We start from the raw sequence: 20,424 nt of genomic DNA, 5'->3' as shown, positions 1-20,424 counted from the left end.
CTGAGTTTTTCAAGCACTTTCTGTTTTTATTTCTGGTAGTATATGTGTTGTAGCAAAAAAAACTGATGCACTTGAAAATGGTCCACAGCCAAAATGCTTCAATTCAGAGGAGTGAAAATGGTGGGTCCAGGCAAAAAATGATTTAGCATATTTTAATTTCTAGATACTTGTTCCAACTATTATTTTACTGGAATTAATTATAATAAAATGCTTCTGTTCATCGAATAAACAGAGACCACTCAGGGCAGAGTACATTATTAGTGACACTTCAGTTATTGCCTGAGGGTTTCTTACCTATATTGCTTAATTAGATGTCACGTTTATTCCCAAGGAGCACTTCAGGTGAATATTGAACCAGTCTTGAATTCATTTAGGGCCTCTACAATTTTTTTTAAAAACTATTAAATAATCTATCTTTTTAATTTTCAGACCACCTGGAGGTTATTCCTCCATTCATCTGTGCCAATGGGTAAGATTGCAGTCAATGCCAAGACTTGAATCAGTGGTTCAGGGGCAATTAAAATGCGGGAAACTAAGCAATGCTGAAAGGAAACAGTAAATTAAGATGGGTATTCCAATTGATGGTTTGTTAGGAACCCAGCAAAACTGACCTAGTTTGAATCAGAAACTGATGAGATTGAATTGCAGGCACCACTGGGTCTTTAACTTGTGACTGTTGAGTTTAACACCAAATGCCAAAACTACTTGATCACAAATAGTGTAGCCTAAGCGCCTGAGTATCTTCGGGATAGAATAACAGGTGTTCCTAAGTGTCTTGCAAAATGCTTCAACTGGTTTGTAAAAGTAATGTGAGTAGATATGATCCACCACATTGCAAGCTTCTCCCACTACCCAACTTAAAGCAGCTTAGTGGAGTTGAATGTCAGCTGTGCCTCAGTTAGTGGCACCTCTTTCCTTTGAGTCAGCAGGTTGTGTGATCAAGTCCCACTACACGGGACTTAAGTGCAACAAATTAAGCTGGCACTCCAGTGCTGTCCTGAGGGTACTAAGTTGACACTCCAGTGCTGTACCGAGGGTACTAAGTTGACACTCCAGTGCTGTACCGAGGGTACTAAGTTGACACTCCAGTGCTGTACCGAGGGTACTAAGTTGACACTCCAGTGCTGTACCGAGGGTACTAAGTTGACACTCCAGTGCTGTACCGAGGGTACTAAGTTGACACTCCAGTGCTGTACCGAGGGTACTAAGCTGACACTCCAGTGCTGTACCGAGGGTACTAAGCTGACACTCCAGTGCTGTACCGAGGGTACTAAGCTGACACTCCAGTGCTGTACCGAGGGTACTAAGCTGACACTCCAGTGCTGTACCGAGGGTACTAAGCTGACACTCCAGTGCTGTACCGAGGGTACTAAGCTGACACTCCAGTGCTGTACCGAGGGTACTAAGCTGACACTCCAGTGCTGTACCGAGGGTACTAAGCTGACACTCCAGTGCTGTACCGAGGGAACTAAGTTGACACTCCAGTGCTATACCGAGAGAACTAAGTTGACACTCCAGTGCTGTACCGAGAGAACTAAGTTGACACTCCAGTGCTGTACCGAGGGAACTAATTTGACACTCCAGTGCTGTACCGAGAGAACTAAGTTGACACTCCAGTGCTGTACCGAGGGTACTAAGTTGACACTCCAGTGCTGTACCAAGGGTACGAAGCTGACACTCCAGTGCTGTACCAAGGGTACTAAGCTGACACTCCAGTGCTGTACCGAGGGTACTAAGCTGACACTCCAGTGCTGTACCGAGAGAACTAAGTTGACACTCCAGTGCTGTACCAAGGGTACGAAGCTGACACTCCAGTGCTGTACCAAGGGTACGAAGCTGACACTCCAGTGCTGTACCAAGGGTACGAAGCTGACACTCCAGTGCTGTACCGAGGGTACTAAGCTGACACTCCAGTGCTGTACCGAGGGAACTAAGTTGACACTCCAGTGCTGTACCGAGGGTACTAAGTTGACACTCCAGTGCTGTACCAAGGGAACTAAGCTGGCACTCCAGTGCTGTACCGAGGGAACTAAGTTGACACTGCAGTGCTGTACCGAGGGAACTAAGCTGACACTCCAGTGCTGTACCGAGGGAACTAAGCTGACACTCCAGTGCTGTACCGAGGGAACTAAGCTGACACTCCAGTGCTGTACCGAGGGAACTAAGCTGACACTCCAGTGCTGTACCGAGGGAACTAAGCTGACACTCCAGTGCTGTACCGAGGGAACTAAGCTGACACTCCAGTGCTGTACCGAGGGAACTAAGCTGACACTCCAGAGCTGTACCGAGGGAGTGCTGCACTCGCTGTCTGCCCCTTTGTTTGGCTGCAAAAAATTCCATGGTGCTACTCTGAAGAAGAGCTGGAAGTTCAGTGTCCTGGTCAATATTTATCTCTCAATCAACATCACGAAACCAGATTAGCTCATCATTATCACATTGCTGCTGGTGCACGTTATCTCCTTACAATTTGGCTACATTGCAACCGTGATTACATTTAAAGAAAACATATTTAATTGATTGTAAAGCACTTTGGGACATCCAGCAGTCATGAAAGGCGCTATAGAAATGTAAGTCTTTCTTGTTCTTTGAGTGAGGCATGTAGCATCTTAGCCAGTCCATAAATATTCCTATCCCTTTCATGTCCAGTGATGGGATCCTTTTGAATTTTGTTCGGTGCAATGTGACAAACTGATAAAGTAAGGATTCCATGATGTGCCGTCAGAATCGATGCGAATCACAGCTGAATAGATTTCATAAATCATGGCCCACTGCAGAGATGGTAAACAAAACTCTTGAGATATCATTTTTCATCAACTGGCCCCTTCAGTCAAATATATATTAGTAAGCCCATCCAGAGATCTCCCATGCAGAATGTCAGGGTTTAATCTTAATCAACTGTTGCTTGAATTTATGTTCCCCTGAACATAGACAATGAGCTCAGGTGTATGATACGAGAATAGAAATCATCAAGAACGCGCAGGAGGTTCATTCCGTATGCAAAGGAGAAAGAAAGGTTAATGTTTCAAAACCTTTCAGACTGGTGAAGGGAAAGGCAATAATAAAATAACATCAAATATTGTTGGCTGAAGGAGGGAATATAGAATGGGAGACAGAAGCTGGATACCATAAGCCTGAATTTTTCAGTCAGCGTGTGGGGGTGGGCCCGACACGCCGGCGCACAAAATGACGCCAGGCGTGTGTCCTGATGTCATCGCCCTGTCTCGCAACGTTTTGTTCGGCGGGCGCGTGTCGGAGCCAGCTGCGCGTCTGCCGATATTTAAACGGCCTATTAAGGCCAAGAAGGACGTGATTAAGGTGAACTTTACGCTGTCTGTCCAACCTTACGATTGGTGGGCAGGTGAAAAGGCCAAGCGGCTTCTATGTTTTTTAGGAATCCTCATCCACCAGCGGGATTAGGTTTCCTCAAGGTTTTATTAACGAAATAAGAAAAGTTTCTGAAATATAAAAATATGCCCCATCTCATGTGACTGCGTCACATGAGATGGGGCATATTTTTATATTTCAGAGTCACATGAGGGGACATGTTGACGTAAATTTTTAATCCATTCATTCATTTATTTCAAAAGCGCTTCAATCTGCCTCATGGAGACTGAAACGCTCCTTCACGCTCCATCTTCCCCCCCCAACCCTCACAGGCAACGCTGAGCGCTACTGCTCGCATCTTACGCTGGGCGGGCCTTAATTGGCCCGCTCTGTAAAATGGCGGTGCGGAGCCGATGATCGCGGGCGGGAGGCAGTTCGCAACTCCCCCCACCCGCTCCCACCCGACACAGGAAGAATTCAGGCCATAGTATCAGAAGATGGTTTATAAATAAATCGAGTGCGACGAGTTCTTATTAAAGTTATTCCCAGTACGAGATCCTTTATTTAGAAAAATATTTAAAAATTTAACTTTACTTTGAAGTGTAATTGGAGGAACTAACTTTGAAAACATAAATGCACTGTTGGCAATTGTTAATAGGAATTAATAGAAAAAGAAAAAGGTATTGAAAGTTGGAATAAATCAGTTGCAAATGTGATAAAGAATCCAGGAAGAACTGGAGATGGGAGTGATAAATGCACTGATGCCGCTCACTTGCTGAATGGCTTAAACTGTTCAGTTAACTCAGCTCTAGCAAGTGTAAACTTTCAGACATGTTTATAACAAATCCTTGTGTGTCTTCTTATAAGACAACGGTGGGAGCACAATTTGACTTTGTTTTTAAGTGCACTGTCCAGTTTGGAGCTGAGGCATACCGGGTTCGATGGCCAGTGTGTGCTGCATTAGCTGATTAGGAGGTCGTAGTTAAAAAGTACGGGGAGGTCTTGTGACACAGTGGGGAGTGCCCCTACGTCTGGGCCAGAAGCTCCAGGTCCAAGTCCCACTTCAGGACTTGATGGCCATAGAGGTGCGTTCATAACGTGACCAAACAGGTTGATCGTCAGCCTGTAAATCCTTCAAATATAGGTGGTAAGAGCGGGAGAGTTTCTTGGTCAGCCATGCTGGAATGCAACAGCAAACCACTGCAGCACTTTGCCAAGCCTAATCATGGACCAGTCCAATAGAAGTCCATGGTTACCAATGCCAACTTAGGTCATGGTACCTGAAGAAGGAGTTAAAAAGAACTGCAATTGGTCTTAATGCCCTGGCCTTGGCTAAGTATGACAGGGAGGGTAACAAACTCTACTCATGGTTATTCATCAGCTTTATTGGCGAATGCACATGTTGAGCAGGGACAGCATCTGGCTTGGCTAAGATGCCAACTTTGAAAACACATTATTATGATTTGCACAAGAACAATGGCTACTTCAGCAGGGCACCACAGGATGCCAGGTGCCTGGAAAATTGTATTCAAGAAAAGTCAACACCTTAAGAAATGGAAGGGAAAAATAAAAGGGAGGTGGATAATTTTCTGAGAAGAATTACTCTCAAGTCTGCCCTTTCATTACTATTTAAGATAATTGTGGCCACTAAGCCACGTTACAGAGAAAAAAAAAACATCTAGACACAGCAGCCTGCAAATTGTTGTCTGTTATAACGGCCAAAGACTTAACATGTTCATGCATTGTCCCCTTTCAGCAGAGATGTTAATAACACCATTAAAATGGCAGAGAGAGGAATATCACAGAAATGTGTTAAGCATTTATCTCTTAACAGCAACAGTAATGTCTAGATATTCCTTGTCAGAATATAACAGGATGTTTTAGTATGAGATGCCATGCAAAGTGAGTCTGGGGTATGTTTCAAGGCAGCAACTTACCGAAGGCTTGCAACGACCATGTACAGAGTTAAAATTGAACCCATGCATTTTATCAACATTGCCTTGACCATGCCTAGCTGTGGAGTCAGTTAGTGCCATGCTTTATAATATGGAGGTGTTTTTCTCCATTCCAACTTTCTGGTCTCTTCTCCTGCTGGGGTATAACTTCATGGGCTACAGTTGCTTGCTTTACCTAACCTAAGCCGAATGACCAGTCTTCGTGGGTGAACCAAGGCAGTGAGTCAGGCTATTGAGTGTAAGAAGCATTTACTGCTGAGCCAGACAAGCAATTCTCAACAGGAGTTATTTGTTGGCAAACAGGAACAAGAACTCCTGTTGCTTTTTCTCAATCATATCTCAGGAGTGCTGAGCATGGACATAGTGAGCTCTTGAGCTCTAGGTTCCCCCGCTTCAAAACATAACTACAAATTATAATATAGTAAAGGAAAAACCAGGATACACTGAGATAATCATTGTGTATCAACTACTGCTTTGCAGGCAGTCTTATTCAAAGACTCGGTTGGCACCAGTAGTTCCTGAGATCTGCCTCAGTAAATGATAATTGTTAATTTTGGAATCATGCTGTAACTCTTTCGAGTACAAACCCGTTTCCATCTGTTTCAGATGAAGTTACATTGTTTCATAGGTTGCCATTGTGAGATTTGAACTCTTGATCGTAGGGTTACAAACCCAGTACCATAACCACTTGGCTATTTAGGCCAAGCCTTGGACCCATGCTGTAACTCTTTCGAGTACAAACTCGTTTCCATCTGTTTCAGATGAAGTTACATTGTTTCATAGTTTGCCATTGGGTGATTTGAACTCTTGATACTCTTTTGAGTAAACCTGTTTCCATCTGTTTCAGATGAAGTTACATTGTTTCATAGTTTGCCATTGGGTGATTTGAACTCTTGATACTCTTTTGAGTAAACCTGTTTCCATCTGTTTCAGATGAAGTTACATTGTTTCATAGTTTGCCATTGGGTGATTTGAACTCTTGATACTCTTTTGAGTAAACCTGTTTCCATCTGTTTCAGATGAAGTTACATTGTTTCATAGTTTGCCATTGGGTGATTTGAACTCTTGATACTCTTTTGAGTAAACCTGTTTCCATCTGTTTCAGATGAAGTTACATTGTTTCATAGTTTGCCATTGTGAGATTTGAACTCTTGATACTCTTTTGAGTAAACCTGTTTCCATCTGTTTCAGATGAAGTTACATTGTTTCATAGTTTGCCATTGTGAGATTTGAACTCTTGATCATGGGGTTACAAACCCAGTACCATAACCACTTGGCTATTTAGGCCAAGCTTGAACTCTTGATCTTGGGGTTACAAACCCAGTACCATAACCACTTGGCTATTTAGGCCAAGCCTTGGACCCATGCTGTAGTAGAGTGCATGCTTTAAGTTGATAATTAAGAGCAGCTGCCCCCAATTGGGGAGAATCATTACAGTATAAAAACCAGTTCACACTGGGTGTTGGGCGGGGGGGAAGGAAAGGGGACGAAGTGGGAAGGGGAAGGGGAAGGGGGGGGAGAGGGGGAGGGGCAGGGGGAGAAAGGGAGGGGCAGGGGGAGAAAGGGAGGGGCAGGGGGAGAAAGGGAGGGGCAGGGGGAGAAGGGGAGGGGCAGGGGGGAGGGGAGGGGGGGAGAGGGAGAAGGGGAGGGGGGAGGGGGAGAGGGAGAGGGGGAGGGGGAGAAGGGGCGGGGGGGAGAGGAATCTGTGCCATTACTCTTGGAAATAAACCTGGCTTAAGGAAAAGACTGGCTTTAGATTCATCCTTTCCTCAATATATGATTAATAGTAATGTAGTTAATACAATGCATTTTTACTTAAATATATTCACTACCATGGTTAACATTCTATAATACGTCTTTACAGGACACAGGTGCTAAAATTTCTTGGTGAAGTGCATTAAAAAGTGCCACTCCTCCCAAAAATAAATACGCAGCAAACACAAACACACCCCTAACCAAAATTATTTGTTCCCATAACTAATTTTTCTAACTCGAATATAAATACAGCTTTTATTGTTAAGTTATGGAATACACTTTTTTTCAACAAAAAGTCCACAGCTTTCTCTCTTCTTCAGAAGGAACTGATTTTTGTTGGAGCAGATTTCATTGGTTCCTGCAGCCCTTCCACATCTTATCCAAGAGGTGGTTCAGCAGGTATGAACCTGCACAGTGGATGCTTTGGGCCTTCAATTCTTGAAGGGTTTCTCACCCGAATCTGAATTTGTCCTCAACTGCCATCCATGCATGCATACTTTATACCAGCACCACTTGTATAGCAGTCAGTGTGGACTCTAGCTGATTATTCCCTCCCTTGGCCCAAAGGAACGAAGGTTCGTTAGTTAGATAATAATATAGTTCTATTATCTAACTAATGCAGTGGAAGAAAAAGAAGAAAAGATTTGCATTTATAGACTGCTTTTCATAGCCTCAGGATGCCCTGAAGTGTCTTACAGCCAATAAAATACTTTTAATTGTAGCCAATGCTGTAACGTACGAAAATAGCCAAGTTGCACACAGCAAGAACTCACAACAGCAATGTGCTAAGGACCAGACAATCTGTTTTAGCGATGTGGATTTAGGGATAAATAGTAGCCACAAAACTTGGGAGAAGAGCTTTGCTTTTTTTGAAATAGTGCCCTGGGATCTTTTACAACCACCTGAAAAGGGCAGACAGGCCTCGGATTAATGTCTTATGAAAAAGACAGCACCTCTGACAGCGCAGCAGTCCCTCAGTGCTGCACTGGAGTATCAGTCTGGATTATATACTCAAGTCTCAGGGTGGGGCCTGAACCTGTGACCTTCCGACTCAGAAGAAGGCAAACCACCAACTGAGCCACACCAGATAATACAACACAGGCTGTATCAAACAACTGACCTTCCTGGTTCTCTAGCACACCTGGCAATGCATTTACGAAACAAGCCATCAGAAACTAGGAACACACATTTTCTAAGCATAATCCTGTATATAGCGTTCTTCCCTGCCTAACACAATGTGGGAGCATAATCAACAAGGATTGAGTTGTTCAAAAAAAGTGCACCACTATTTCCTCAGGCAACTAGAGATGGGTAATAATGCAGCCTTGCCAGCATCGCCCAAAAACAAATAAAGAAAATTACAACTTTCATGTATCTCCTCTTCACACTCTTTCACTCTCCAAATCCCCATGCTTTAACAAGGTATTAAAATGTTTTTAGGATCTTTTGCATTGTCAAAATGGTCATTATTGGCTGCAGTTTCTCTAGTTACAACTAGAGTGCCTGCTAATTTGTATGAAATCAGCCAAATCAACGCAACAAATCAAGGAATTTTAACTGCAAGTTACGCCAAGCTTAAAACAAGTTTCCGCAATCTCTAATATTGGTTTAAAAAAGACTTTGTGCTGGAGGTTGTCCTGGTTGTATCTCGACTGAAATAATGAGCAAAGCAAATTTCTACCAAATGCACCCATTGTGATCATTCAAAATTAAGTTTGCTCTTTTAGCTGCAAAGGCAAGTTTTATGAGTTTCTAAATATTAAAAAATTACATATTAAGAAACTGACTAATGTACATCAATGAAATTGGTAAATGATTCAGTGCAGTTTTTAAAAGTAATTTTCAGCAAATTACTATCAGGTTACAAACAAGTGGTGGACCTGCTCAAAATGCTCATGTTTTGTGATAAACCCATTTTCAGCTGTATTAATAAAACCGTACCAGCACACCACTCTTAAATACATCAATCAATACGTTATAATGCACAAAAAGGAAAGGAACAATTATATTCTATTCCGCTGCCCTATTGCATTGGTTCATGGAAGATAATACGTTTGTGTTTACACAAATGAGCAGGAACTTGATCCATAACTTCGCTTTGGAAAATCAACTTAATTTCAAGGCAATTTGTGCTGAAATTGCCAACTACGTCCCAAAGCTGAAACTCGACCCCACTGAAATTAAGTAAAGATTAGCTGAAAATACTCTACAAAGGTAACAGAGTTAATCAGGAAGCCAGCAGAAATTCATAGCTACATATCCCCATTTATCTACATAACAGTGATCACCATCTATTGTGTGGAGCATTTAGTGTATGTGTCAACATGAAAAACACGATATAGATTTATCATTGGGCAGCAGCATTGTGGGAATTACTACATTTTATGATTAGTAAGGTGCTTATGCTTTTATTCTTGTGTTGCTGAATTTCTATTTTGTCTTCTGTGAAATTTAAGTGAAGTGACAGCAATATAATGACACCTGGTCACATGACTGGCCCTGGTAGCCTTCTGTTGGCAGCTATAACCTTATTACTGAGATCAGGCCCATATAACAATTGTCGTCATTCACAAGATAGATACAGATTACAAAGTTGTTTTCAATCATCGATCCAAGAAACAGCTACAAATCTCCTGTCACAGAGTCCAACAGTTTTCTAAACTTTACTGATTTCTTTTTCTACGCTACCGAGAAGTGCATCTGATGTGTTGTGTCCTGTTTGCTATAATGCCTCTGTTCTTCTTCAAAATAATACCCTGGGATCTTTTATGTCTACTTGAGAGAGCAGACAGACCTTCAGTTTAACATCTAGCTAGAAAGACAGCATCTCTGACAGTGTAGCACTCTCTCAGTACTGTGCTGGTGTATCAGCCTTGACTTTTGGGCTAAAATCTCGATTGGCCTTGAACCCAGAACCTTCGCCCTCAAAGACGGGAGTGCCACGTCTGACGCTTTGTGTGAAGTGCTTCAGCATCATAATTTGCTATATAAATTAAGTATTATATATCCAGAAATTATTTTAATACATTGGTTTGGGATCAGAATTATTTTTTCACAAAAAGAGAGGTGGCAATTCTGTCCTAGCTTTTGCTGAACTCTAAGTGACCTTGCAAATCTGCTTCAGAGCAATTGGTCTCCCAGGGGCATCAAGTTGGCATCAAAATTGCAGAATACACAAGTTTACACACCCTTACTCATTTGCAGTGGCATACATCATCTGGCCAATGAAATGATAGAACTGTGCCAATGGGGGAGATGGTGGTATAGTGGTAAAGTCACTAGGCTAGTAAGCCAGGCTAATGTTTTGGGGACAAAAACAAAAATAAAAATAGCTGGAAAAACTCAGCAGGTCTGACAGCATCTGTGGAGGGGAATACAGTTAACCTTTCGAGCCCATATGACTCTTCATCAGAACTAAAGAAAACTAGAAATGAGGTGAAATATAAGCTGTTTGAGGGGGGTGGGACAGGTAGAGCTAGATAGAGGGCCAGTGATAGTTAGAGGCAAAGGAAAGATTGCCAAAGGTGTCATAGACAAAAAGGGTGTTGACGGTGGGTGATATTAGCTAAGGTATGTGCTAAAGGTGACATTAAGTATCTTAGCACATTCCTTTGCTAACATCATCACTGTCAACACCTCTTTGTCCTTTTGTCTATGACATCTTTGGCAATCTCTTCTTTGCCTCCAACTATCACTAGCCCTCTATCCACCTCTACCTGTCCCACCCGCCGCCACCTCCCCCCCCCCCCGCCCAAACAGCTTATATTTCACCTCATTTCTATTTTTCTTTACAGAATCACAGTGCAGAAGAGGCCCTTCGGTCCATTGAGTCTGCACCGACATGTGAGAAACACCTGACATACCTACCTAATCCCATTTACTAGCACTTGGCCCATAGCTTTGAATGTTATGGCATGCCAGGTACTTTTTAAAGGATGTGAGGCAACCCGCCTCCACCACCCTCCCAGGCAGTGCATTCCAGACTATCACCATCCCCTGGGTAAAAAGTTTTTCCTCACATCCCCCCTAAACCTCCTGCCCCTCACCTTGAACTTATGTCCCCTTGTGACTGGCCCTTCAACTAAGGATAGGGAACAGCTGCTCCCTATCCACCCTGTCCATGCCCCTCATAATCTTGTACACCTAGATCAGGTCGCCCCTCAGTCTTCTCTGCTCCAACAAAAACAACACAAGTCTATCCAACCTCTCTTCATAACTTAAATGTTTCATCCCAGGCAACATGCTGGTGAATCTCCTCTGCACCCCCTCCAGTGAAATCACATCCTCCCTATAATGTGGCGACCAGAACTGCACACAGTATTCCAGCTGTGGCCTCACCAAGGTTCTATACAACTCCAACTTGACCTCCCTACTTTTGTAATCTATGCCTCAATTGATAAAGGCAATTGTCCCATATGCCTTTTTCATCACCCCACTAACATGCCCCTCCACCTTCAGAGATCTATGAACATACACGGCAAGGTCCCTTTGTTCCTCAGAACTTCCTAGTGTCATGCCGTTCATTGAATACTTCCTTGTCAAATTATTCCTTCCAAAGTGTATCACCTCACACTTTTCAGACATAAATTCCATCTGCCATTTATCTGCCCATTTGACCATCCCGTCTATATCTTCCTGTAGCCCAATACACTCAACCTCACTGTTAACCACCCGGCCAATCTTTGTGTCATCCGCAAACTTACTAATCCTACCACCCACATAGTCATCTATGTCATTTATATAAATGACAAATAATAGGGGACCGAGCACAGATCCCTGTGGTACACCACTGGAGACTGGCTTCCAGTCACTAAAGCACCCTTCTGTCATCACCCTCTGTCTCCTACAACTAAGCCAATTTTGAATCCACCTTATCACTTTACCCTGTATCCCATGTGCATTTGCTTTCTTTATAAGTCTCCCATGTGGGACCTTGTCAAAGGCTTTGCTGAAATCCATATAAACTACATCAACTGCACTACCCTCATCTACACACCTGGTCACCTCCTCAAAACATTCAATCACATTTGTTAGGCATGACCTCCCTCTGACAAAGCCATGCTGACTATCCCTGATCAAACCTTGCCTCTCCAAGTGGAGATAGATTCTCTCCTTCAGAACTTTCTCCAATAGTTTCCCTACCACTGACGTGAGACTCACTGGCCTGTAGTTCCCTGGCTTCACTCTACAACTCTTCTTAAAATAGCCAAACCACATTAGCTGTTCCCAGTCGTGTGGCACCTCCCCCGTGGCCAGAGAGGAATTAAAAATTTGGGTCAGAGCTCCTGCAATCTCCTCCCTTGCCTCCCTCAGCAATCTGGGACACAAATCATCTGGACCTGGAGATTTGTCCACTTTTAAGCCTGCCAACACCTTCAATACCTTGTCATTCCCTATATCAATTTGCTTAAGAACCACGCAGTCTCCCTCCCCGAGTTCAAAACCTTCATCCTCATTCTCTTGGGTGAAGATGGATGTGAAATATTCATTCAACACTCTAGCGATGTCCTCTGGCTCCATCCATAGATTGCCCCCTTGGTCCCTTATGGGCCCTACTCTTTTCCCATTGATATACTTATAGAATATCTTGGGATTTTCCCTATTTTTACCAGCCAGATCTTTCTCATATCCCCTCTTTGCTCTCCTAATTGCTTTCTTAAGCTCCACCCTGCACTTTCTGTACTCCACTAATGCCTCCGCTGATTTGCTCCCCTTGTACCTGCTAAATGCCTCTCTTTTCCTTCTCATCGTAACCTGAATATCTCTGGTCATCTATGGTTCTCTGGGCTTGTTACTCCTTCCTATCACCCTAGAGGGAACATGTTGAGCCTGTACCCTCCCCATTTCCTTTTTGAACACCACCTCTGTAGATTTCCTCTGCACCACCACCCCCCCCCCCCCCCCCCCGCCCACAGTGCTCCTCTGTAGACTCGAAACAGTAACTGTATTCCTCTGCAGATGCTGTCAGACCTGCTGAGTTTTTCCGGCTCTTTTTATTTTTGTTATTGTTTCAGATTTCCAGCATCCGCAGTATTTTGCTTTTATCTTAATGTTTTGGGGAGATGGGTTCAAATCCCACCACAGCAGCAAGTAGAATTTAGATTCAATGAATAAATTTGGAGTTATAAAGATAGTCTCAGTAATGAAGCTATCACTTTTTAAACAAAAAAAAAATCCACCTGGTTCGCTAATATGTCCTTTGGGGAAAGAAATCCGCCTGGTCTGGCCCATAGGGCCACAACAATGTGTTAACTGCCCTCTGAAATGGCCTAGCAAGCCACTCAGTTCAAGGGCAACAAATGCTGAATGAAGAAAACACAGTGCTTTCCTCCAACTCCCCGCGAACCTTTGTTGTTAAATTATCAATGGTGAAATACAATGCACGTCAGGGCTGTCAGCATCTGAAAGAGAAACAAGTCTTAACCTCCCCCCACCCTTGTGGGGCCCCGCGGGGCCTGAGTTCTTTGGAGAGGTCCCGGCCTGACATGTTTGTCCTCTTTTCTACCTCCTGGTAGCTGCTTAAGTGACGGGCTCTGCGCTTCTGCCCCCACAATGTGCTGGTTTTATTTCGGTAGCGCTATGAGAGGCGCGCACACACACTCACTCACTCACACACACACTCACACTCACTCACTCACACACTCACACTCACTCACTCACACACTCACTCACACACACACACACTCACTAACACACACTCACACACACACACACACACACTCACACTCACTCACACATTCACACACACACACACACACTCACACACACACACACACACTCACACACACTCACTCACACACACACACACTCACACACTCACTCACACACACACACACACACACTCACACTGACATCAATCTCAGCACTGTCAACATGCAGCACTCGGCACGAATGATGACATCGAGCACCCCCACCCCACTCACCAATGTACCTTACACAAGGACCAATGCTAATCGCGGGAGGGAGGGTTTTCAGCCTCGAGGGAACCATAAATGATTTTTTTTTTGATTTTTAAAAAAAAACAAAGTTGTGCGATTGCCTAATATAAGGTCACTCGGTTCCAGATCAGCAGTGACCGAGTACAGCTGACACTTGTTGATGTACCAGTGTACAATTAATACAACACACACTCAAACAGGCGGAGGCGCTGCTGCGACCCCCACCAGCACCCCCACCCCCCCCACCCCCTCCCCACACTCAGCATTCACGGGGAGTAAAAAGTGTCCACTTCAGGAAACCAGCGCAAATGTAACAAACGAAACAAGCTTGTAAAAACTGTATCAAGTTCCGATGTCAGTCAGTAACCAAAATAAAAATCACGGAGAAGGACCCGCGCTCTGCCCGGGGGGGGAGAGCAAGTTCGACCTCCCCACTTGGAGATTACGTTAAACCCCTTGGCCAAATTTAGATTAAAAGCAAGAGTTTAGGTTGATATTTTATGCCACTTACCGCAGTTTACGAGCGTCCCTTGTGTCAGTTTCTCCCCGGACTTGGTGGATTTCAAGAGTGGAATTTGGGCTGGGTTAATTTCACTCGGGAGCTCTATGTCTAAGCTGTTGTACCTTTCTCTTTTCCCTCCTTTTCTACCACCACCCACACCACCTCCCCCCTCCCCCCCCAACCACTCTGCTCGTTGCTGATTTTTCTGTTTGCCCTAAACTGAGGTTCCAGCTTTGCTCGCTGTCAAACCGAAAGTAGGCTACAGACTCCGCCTCTTGGCTGTCTCTCAGTCCACGGTTTGGCGCTCTCTGGCTGGCTTTAAATGGACAGAGAATCTCTCTTTTAAATATATAAAAAAACAAAACAACACGCGTGCCACACACATGCACTAAAATGGACTTTCACGGCCGGCGCTTAAATGCCAACATCTTAGTGAAAGGTGGTCGGTGTGTCCTGAGCTGCTGGAGTAGCGCGGTTGAACATTTAACACCTCGGGAGTTGGAAATTCGCGTTGAGTGTGCATCAATAGTCAGACCACAGCTGCCATCTGGAGGCTGTCGGGGCCGTCCGGGCTGGGAAATGTTATCAAACTTCAAGAATAAGGCAGCTTTGACCTGCTGGAACCCAGACTCCCAACTTTCGCATTGAGCGCTGAAACCTAAGCGAACGCGTCCAGTTGAACCCCCCCCCCACTCCCTGTCGTATTCTGTAAGTCAGATACACCAATAGGAGCAAAGCAAATGCCACTTCGTGAATGAAGTCGTACTATGATGCAAAATATGTGCCATAATGCACTATTTATTTAGCAACAACTTGCATTTATGTACCCAAAGCCTCCAATATACTGAAAGGTCCCAATGCGCTTCACGTGGTGGCATCACCACCAATTGCCAGTTCCCCTCCGACTTGGAAATATATCGGCCCTTCCTTCACTGTGGCTGGGTCAAAATCCTGGAAGTCCCTCCCTAACAGCACGGTGGGTGCACCTACACCACCACATGGACTGAAGCGGCTCAAGAAGGCAGCTCACCACCACCTTCTCAAGGGGCAATTAGGGAAGGGCAGAAATCGTTGACCTTGACAGCGGGCCCCTCACATCTCATGGAAGAATAAAAAGAAATAATGCTTTACAGGGTTTCACCTTTGGCAAACAGTCAACGGATAAAACTTACCTTTACCTTACATAAACCTTGTTCAGTGTACACAGAGCACTATCCTCACAGAGAGGGGGAAAAGACAATATTAGGCACTGCTTTAACTCTGTACAAATAGATGGGTTTTGAATGAGGTAAAACCTCAGCCAGTTTTATAGAAAGCTGAAAATATTTTCCAATGTGCAGGACTTCACAAACCAAAGGAAAAAACTCCTGATTTGGTTATTACAACATTCACAACGACCAGAAAAATCAGGATAATAATACCTTGTGCATTTGTCCAGCTTTATGTGTACATGTGTGCATAATACCAGAATAACACCTTCATATCACAGTCAGTCCTTTCCTAATTTCCTACTGATCACTTTTCCCATCTAAACACAAGAGCCTGTAACAAAGAAGCAACTACATTGTCAGGATATTTTGTTAGTCAAATACATCTTGATATTCCTTCTCAATCAATCTTACCTACTGCACACTGCACCTTGTTCCCTATCATGGGTCCTTGGCCACATTAGTTTTATTACCCCATTGAAACCCACCCGTAAATCATTGGCCCTTTTCCAAGCCAGCAACTGCACGCTCATTTTTCCCCACTCAACCGCATGCATACTGATAAGGTAAACCCGTCCCTTTCATCAAGGGTTGTTTCCAACCCCCCTTATAAATTCCTCCTTCAACTATTTTAACTGCTTCCTCTATCATCCTGGCTCAAATTAATACTTTTTAAGGTTCTTAAATAGGAAATTACCATAAGACCATAGGAGCAGAAGTAGGTCATTCGACCTATTGAGTCTGCTCTGCCATTTAATGAGATCATGGCTGATCTGACAATCCTCAACTCCACTTTCCTGCCTTTTCCCCATAACCCTGATTCCGTTACTGATTAAAAATCTGTCTATCTCAGCCTCCAAAAGACCCAACGACCCAGCCGCTACAGCCCCCTGTGGCAAAGAACTCCACAGATCTACCAGCCCCCCTGAGAGAAGAAATTCTTCCCCATACCCATCCCAAATGGGTGGCCCCCTTCTCCGAGACCATGCCCTCCAGTCACAGAACAACCCACCCCCCTACCAAAACAAGGGGAAACAACCAACAGCAATTTAATTTGCTTTTTAATTTATTTTTGACCAAACCACCACATGGCACCTTTTATCGCTTCCTATTTAAGTTCCACCAAACCAACTTCCAACCACTTCTATCCTTCAATAATCCTGGTCATAGTTACCAATGCCATCATATTGTCACACTAAAGAGGGTACCGCAGCCATTTACAAGGATGTTGCCAAGAATGTAGAATTTTAGTTATGAGGAAAGATTGGATAGGCTGGCATTGTTGTCTTTGGAACAGAGGAAGCTGAGAGATTTAATTGAGATATACAAAATTACGAGGGGCCCAGTTAGAGTGGATAGTAAAGATCTAAAACAAAAACAGAATTACCTGGAAAAACTCAGCAGGTCTGGCAGCATCGGCGGAGAAGAAAAGAGTTGACGTTTCGAGTCCTCATGACCCTTCCACAGAACTGAGCGAATATAAGGAGAGGGGTGAAATATAAGCTGGTTTAAGGTTGGGGGGGGTGGGGGGGGGAGAGAAGTTGGGGGTGCTGGTGTAGTTGTAGGGACAAGCAAGCAGTGATAGGAGCAGATAATCAAAAGATATCACAGACAAAAGAACAAAAGAACACAGAGGTGTTGAAGGTGGTGATATTATCTAAACGAATGTGCTAATTAAGAATGGATGGTAGGGCACTCAAGGTACAGCTCTAGTGGGGGTGGGGTGGAAAGACTAGTGGGGCATAAAAGATTTTAAAATAATGGAAATAGGTGGGAAAAGAAAAATCTATATAAATTATTGGAAAAAACAAAAGGAAGGGAGAAGAAACAGAAAGGGGGTGGGGATGGAGGAGGGAGTTCAAGATCTAAAGCTGTTGAATTCAATATTCAGTCCAGAAGGCTGTAAAGATCTATCTCCCTTAGCAGAGAGGTCAATAACCAGTGGGCATGGATTTGAAATACTTGGCAGAGCATTAAGAGGGAGTTGAGAAGTTTTTTTCCTCCAGAGGATTGCAAGGATTTGGAATCCACTGCCTGAAAGGGTGGCAGAGGCAGAAACCATCATTGTATTTAAAAAGCACTTGGATATGCACTTCAAGTGTTATAACCTACAAAACTATTGACCAAGAGCTGGAAGGTTGGGTTAATCTGGATAACTCTTTACTGGCTGGCACAGCCAAGAATGGCCTCCATCCGATCTGTAAATTTGCTATGTTTCGATATAAATGTGAGCACATGCCACTATCCCTCGTCTGCATTCTTTAATTCATTGGTTCTCAAACTGGGGTCTATAAGCTTTTGCAAAATAAAGATACCAGTGGCGGACTTTGTACAAGCCTGGAGGTGCTAGTGGAGTGTGGCTGCCACATGCACAGGGAGTGGGCTGACTATCTCAACCACGAGGGGAGTGCATATGGACGATTCTGAGAGCGGTATGAAGATCTCCATATCTGTAAGTAAGCTGTAAATGTATGTAAATAAATATGTTTTTTTTATTTATTCGTTTATGGGAAGTGGGCTTCACTGGCTAGGCCAGCATTTATTGCCCATCCCTAACTGCCCTTGAGAAGGTGGTGGTGATCCACCTTCTTAAACTGCTGCAGTCCATGTGGTGTAGGAACACCCACAGTGCTGTTAGGGAGGAAGTTCCAGGATTTTGACCCAACAACAGTGAAGGAACAAACTTATAGGCCAGGGTTTTCTGGCCCCATTGTGGGTGTGACCTGCCTTGGGTGAGGTGGCGCTCCAGCCAGCAGAAGTCCATTGACTTGTGGTGGGACCAAAAAATCCCACCCATTGTTCCAATGTGGCGTGGAGGGGAACTTGCAGGTGATGGTGTTCCCATGCATCTGCTGCTCTTGTCCTTCTAGGTGGTTGGGGTTGCGGGTTCGAAAGGTGCTGTCGAAGGAGCTTTGGTGAGTTGCTACACCTTGTTGATGGTGCACACTGCTGCCTCTGTGCGTCAGTGGTAGAGGAAGTGAATGGTTAAGTTGGTGGATGGGATAGCAATCAACCAAGCTGTTCTGTCCTGGATGGTGTTGAGCTTCTTGGGTTTTGCTGGAGCTGCATTCATTCAGGCAAGCGGAGCATATTCCATTATAGTCCTGACTTGTGAATTGTAAATGGTGCATAGGCTTTGGGGAGCCAGGATGTGAGTTACCCTCCACATAATTCCCAGCCTCTAACCTGCTGGTAGCCAATTACTTATATGGCTGGTCCAATTCAGTTTCTGGTCAATGGTAACCCATAGGATGGTGATAGTTGGGGGATTCAGTGCTGGAAATGTCACTGAATTTCAAGGGGCAATGGTTAGATTCTCTCTTGTTGGAGATGATAATAGCCTGGAACTTGTGTGGCACAAATGTTACTTGCCACTTATCAGACCAGACCTCAATATTGTCCAGGTTTTGCTGCATATTGACACGGACTACTTCAGTATCTGAGGAGTTGCGAATGGTGCTGAACATTGTGCAATCATCACCGAACATCCCCAGTTCTGACCTTATAATGGAAGGAGGGTCATTGATGAAGCAGCTGAAGGGAAAGTGGTGGCATAGTAGTATTGTCACTAGACTGGTAATCCAGCAACTCAGGGTAATACTCTGGGGACCTGGGGCAGGATTTTCCCGTCATTGAGTGGGGGTCAGGGTCCGCTCACTGATGCGTAAAATGACATGGGGTGACATCGGGCGGAAGTCCCAACATCACCGCGCCCCATTTAAATTTTCAGGTAGGTGTGGGCTCAGCAAAATCAGCTGTGCGCCCACTAACCTGTCAATTACCAATTGAGGCCATTGACAGAGTCATTAAACTAATTAATGGACCTGCCCGTCCAACTTTAAGATTGGCGGGCAGGACAGGAGCCCTGGCGGGAATTAGAATAAAACCTCACGGGCGGGATGAGGGTTCATGTAGGTTTTTAAAAAACTAATTAAAGCTTTTTTTAAAATTATGGACATGTCCCAACTCATGTGACAGTGTCACATGAGGGGACATGTCAGGGAATTTTTTTTCTCTATTTTTAATATTTTTGACAGTAGGGGCGATCTCCCTGAGGCAGCACTTAGCCTCAGGGAGATGAGTGCACTCTGGGGTTTAAGGATCCCACCCCACCGCCCCCCCCCCCCCCCCCCCCCCCCCACCCCCACCTACCCACACAGGGAGCACATAGCGCTTCCTTGCGGACGTCACACTGGGTGGGCCTTAATTGGCTTAAAATGGCGGCGCGCCCCCCAATTGGGGGCACCGATCGGAGGTGTGCCTCTGCGTGCCCACACTTCAACTTCACCCCCAACAGGGGGAAAGTCCTGCCCCTGGGTTCAAGCCTCACCATGGCAGATGGTGGAATTTGAATTCGATAACAATCTGGATTTGAATTCAATAAAAATCTGGAATTAAAAGTCCATGAAACCATTGTTGCAAAAACCCATCTGGTTCACTAATGTCCTTCAGGGAAGGAAATCTGCTGTCCTTACCTGGTCTGGCCTACATGTGACCCCAGACCCACAGCAATGTGGTTGACTTTTAAATGCTCTCTAAATAAGGGATGTGCAATAAATGCTGGCCTAGCCAGTGCTGCCTACATCCCATGAACAAAATACTTTAAAAAATGATGGTTGGGCCTAAGGCACTACCCTGAGGAACTCCTCCAGTGATGTCCAACAACCACAACCATCTTCCTTTGTGCTAGGTGGAGAGTCCCCACTAGTGGAGAGTTTTCACCTGTTTGCTTAAAAACGCTC

At 44.4% G+C, this 20,424-nt stretch overlaps 1 protein-coding gene across 1 annotated transcript in view; it reads right to left on the bottom strand.

Moving 5' to 3' along the window:
• The window catches only part of LOC121268929 (thyroid hormone receptor alpha), a 378,625-nt gene extending 364,112 nt beyond the window's left edge, over window positions 1-14,513 (bottom strand). Inside the window, exon 1 of the mRNA XM_041173200.1 lies at window positions 14,484-14,513. The gene's annotated coding sequence lies outside the window, so the exon portion shown is untranslated. The remainder of the gene's footprint in view (window positions 1-14,483) is intronic.
• Window positions 14,514-20,424: the final 5,911 nt, after the last annotated feature.

This window comes from Carcharodon carcharias, chromosome 23, assembly GCF_017639515.1.
Source record: "Carcharodon carcharias isolate sCarCar2 chromosome 23, sCarCar2.pri, whole genome shotgun sequence".
Lineage (NCBI taxonomy): Eukaryota > Metazoa > Chordata > Chondrichthyes > Lamniformes > Lamnidae > Carcharodon > Carcharodon carcharias.
This window is presented reverse-complemented; position numbering and strand designations above follow the sequence as displayed.